Below are 4,224 nucleotides of genomic sequence, written 5' to 3'. Positions count from 1 at the left end.
AGGGCATAATGCTAGGTGAAGTCAGTCAGAGAAAGATAAATGTACTATGATTAAACTTACATGTGGAATTTAAGATGCAAAACAAACAAACAAAGTAAAAAAGATACAAAGCAAAAAAGAGATCCTTAAATAGAGAATAAACTGATGGTTACCTGGGGGCAGGTGAGAGGGATCAGATGAAATAGGGGAAGAGGATTAAAGAATACATTTATCATGATGAACACTGAGTAATGTATAGAATTGCTGAATCACTATAATGTACACATGAAACTATTAACATTATTTTCTAATTATACTGGAATTTTAAAAAAATTTAAGAGAAAATTACAGGTAATTTGAAGAAGTATTTGTAGTTATTAATTGGCCCTATATCTTCCACATAATCTTTGTCTAGACAGCAAATGAATTCCACCAGTGACCAGCTGATTTCTTCTTCAGCACTGATCATTCTCCAACACTGACATTAAATAGCTGAATAACTGGCCAGGAGAGAAGCAGAAAAGTCCCATGACTATTTCTTTTCAGATATCTGTGATTTTTAAAATGTATTCTTTCCTTGGCTTGAGCAAAAATGCCTTCAGCTCAGAGCAATAGCAAGTACCCTTAGTCAGGTTACTTAGATACAAGTCAAATGAACTCCAATGAGTAAAAATTTAATCAGCAAAACGTGTTCACATTCTGTTAGTCACTACTCGGACAAAACCAACAAAATGGGGAATCAGAATACATCCAGCAAAAAAATGAGAAAGGAACACAATTGAAGATTAAGTAGTATTCTACATTTCTCTATTTTAAAAGACTGATAAAATTACTCTCTAAGATCTAGTCACATTTTCAACCTAGATCATTTAAGTGTGATAAACAGAAAAATTTTTCTTTAAAATATGGTACTTTTCTGAAAATTAAAAAAGATTATATACCCTCCCTGTCCACACTGACATCTTTCCATAGCTTTCCATTTTATTCCTGCTTCAGAATAAACTTTCCCTCCGCCAAAATAAGAGATCCATCTGTAGCTTCCTCCCCCCAGACTGCAACACGATTTACTCACATGAATTAGGAAAAAATCAAGGTTTTCATAACTATCACTGTGGCTAAAGAGTTGGTCTAGCTTATTATAAACACCAACAAATGGAAAAACTTATCAGAGATTTCCTACATGGACCCGTGATGTGACCAATTTATTTGATCAACAAGAATTTATTAAATCTCAAAGTTACAGTAAACATGATTTGCTAGCTAAACATGATTTGTTAGCTCACAGAAAATCCTAACTTTTTAGAATAAAATTTAGATACTTGTCTAGAAGATTCTATACTGTCATGGATACTCTGGACTGAATTTCTCTACCCCCTTCAATACACCTTATCCTGCATTGGTGACTTCATTAGAGATTCCAGATATGAATTCATTTAGATTATTTCTAAAGAATTAAAAACATCTATGATCAGACCCCAATGACTTCAAAGCCAAACTTTTTTTAAACTTTATTTTTTCAGTGTTCCAAGATTCATTGTTTATGCACCACACCCAGTGCTCCATGCAATATGTGCCCTCCTTAATACCCACCACCAGGCTCACCTAGCCCTCCCCTCCCCTCCCCTCCAAAACCCTCAGTTTGTTTCTCAGAGTCCACAGTCTCTCATGCTTCGTGTCCCCCTCTGATTTCCCCCAATTCACTTTTCCTTTCCTTCTCCTAATGTCCTCCATGTTATTCCTTATGTTCTACAAGTGAAACCATAGGATAATTGACCCTCTCTGCTTGACTTATTTCACTCAGCATAATCTCTTCCAGTCCCATCCATGTTGATACAAACACCCCAATATTCATAGCAGCAAGGGCCACAACCACCAAACTGTGGAAAGAGCCAAGATGCCCTTCAACGGACTTAATGGATAAAGAAGACGTGGTCCATATGTACAATGAAGTATTAGGTATCCATCAGAAAGGATGAATACCCAACTTTTGTATCAAAGCCAAACTTTTCTGACTTAGTTAGAAGTTGTCTTCAGGGGCGCCTGAGTGGCTCAGTGGATTAAAGCCTCTGCCTTCAGCTCGGGTCATGATCCCAAAGTCCTGGGATTGAGCCCCACATCCAGCTCTCTGCTCAGTGGGGAGCCTGCTTCCTCCTCTCTCTCTCTCTGCCTGCCTCTCTGCCTACTTGTGATCTCTGTCTGTCAAATAAATAAATAAAAATCTTTAAAAAAAAAAAAAAGAAGAAGAAGTTGTCTTCAATTGGTAAACTGTTTGAATTCTAAAAACAAAACAAAACAACAACAACAACAAAAAAAAAACCTTTGTAAATTAGCTATTTGGAAACCAATATTTCAATTTTCCTTAGAAATGCAGTTTTATGTTCATTATCACTAGCCATTAGGGAGATTCAAGTTAAAACCACATTGAGATACCACCTTTTACCAGTTAGAATGGCCAAAATTAGCAAGACAGGAAACAACATGTTTTGGAGAGGATGTGGAGAAAGGGGAACCCTCTTACACTATTGGTGGGAATGCAAGTTGGTGCAGCCACTTTAGAAAACAGTCTGGAGATTCCTCAAGAAAATAAAAATAGAGCTTCCCTATGACCCTGCAATTGCACTACTGGGTATTTACCCCAAAGATACAGATGTAGGGAAAAGAAGGGCCATCTGTACCACAATGTTCATAGCAGTAGTGGCCCCAGTCACCAAACTGTGGAAATAACCAAGACACCCTTCAATGGACGAATGCATAAGGAAGATGTGGTCCATATACACTATGGAGTATTATGCCTCCATCAGAAAGGATGAATACCCAACTTTTATAGCAACATGGACGGGACTGAAAGAGATTATGCTGAGTGAAATAAGTCAAGCAGAGAGAGTCAATAATCATATGGTTTCACTTATTGGTGGAGCATCGCAAATAACTGGAGGACATGGGGAGATGGAGAGGAGAAGGGAGTTGAGGGAAATTGGAGGGGGAGGTGAACCATGAGAGACGATGGACTCTGAAAAACAACCTGAGGGTATTGAAGGGGCAGGGGGTGGGAGGTTAGGTGAGCCCGGTGGTGGGTATTAAGGAGGGCACGGATTGCATGAAGCACTGGGTGTGGTGCAAAAACAATGAATACTGTTACGCTGAAAAGAATTTTTTTAAAAAATGAACATCAGACCTTAAAAAAAAAAGAAATGGGGTTTTATATAATTTTATTAAAAATTTCAGTTCTGTCAGAAAAGCCTAACATATCAAGATAAGTGCAATTCTTTACTGCTAAACTCAACTTTCCTAAGGAACTGCACTGACTTGAATTTACTTCAAAATACAATCTTGGCTTGTAGGTAAATAGCCTTTCAGGTTATTTCCTGATTATCAAGTTCCTTCACTATATCCTTATTCTTCATGTGTCATGTAAGTATTTTCTGTTCCTCAGTTTGGTTCAGAAAACTGCACACTTGAGGCAGGGCCTTCCTCCAATACGATGGTGGGTTTACGTTTGGGACACCAGTTTTATTTTATTTATTCTAGGATTATTTATTTATTTATTTCACAGAGAAACACGCAGAGAGAGGGAACACAAGCAGGGAGAGGTAGGAGAGGGATAAGCAGGCTTTCTGCCGAGCAGGGAACCTGATATGGGCCTCGATCCCAGGACCCTGGGGTCATGACTTAAGCCAAAGGCAGATGCTTAATGACTGAGCCTCCCAGGCACCCAAGACACCAGTTTTAGATCGTTGCAAATCTCTGGGGAGTAAAGGGGACAGATCAAGGTCTATTATCTCCATTCTTTTTTCTTTTATTTTTTAAGATTTTATTTATTTATTTCTCAGAAAGAGCATAAGTGGGACAATGTGGAGTAAGGGGGAGAGGCAGAGGAGCAGAGGAGGCAATACTTAACTGATTAAGCCACCCAGGGTCTCAGCTCCATTCTTGTCTGTGGAGAGATCCACTGCACCCTGTCCACTGCCCCCTCTTCTTGCTCAAATAACAGGATCCTCTCTTCACCTGGCCCACTTTAGCAGTATCTCACCGCAGACATTATGAGAGTTTCCTAAGAGCTTTGATTACTCAGGGTCCCAAACAAACTTTAAGTAGAAAGTCTTGCTCTTATGACTTTTTTTTTTCTACTTAGACCCCAAAAGAAAGACAGTTACCTATAGAAGCTTACAATCTTTTATGGAAACCTCTTGCTGCTACCAATGCTCTCTATTACCTTTTGGTACTCAGATCAGTCAAGTCAACTTA

This window comes from Mustela nivalis (assembly GCF_964662115.1).
Source record: "Mustela nivalis genome assembly, contig: HAP1_SCAFFOLD_2271, whole genome shotgun sequence".
In the NCBI taxonomy this organism is placed as follows: domain Eukaryota; kingdom Metazoa; phylum Chordata; class Mammalia; order Carnivora; family Mustelidae; genus Mustela; species Mustela nivalis.
Note: the sequence above shows the minus strand (reverse complement) of the source record.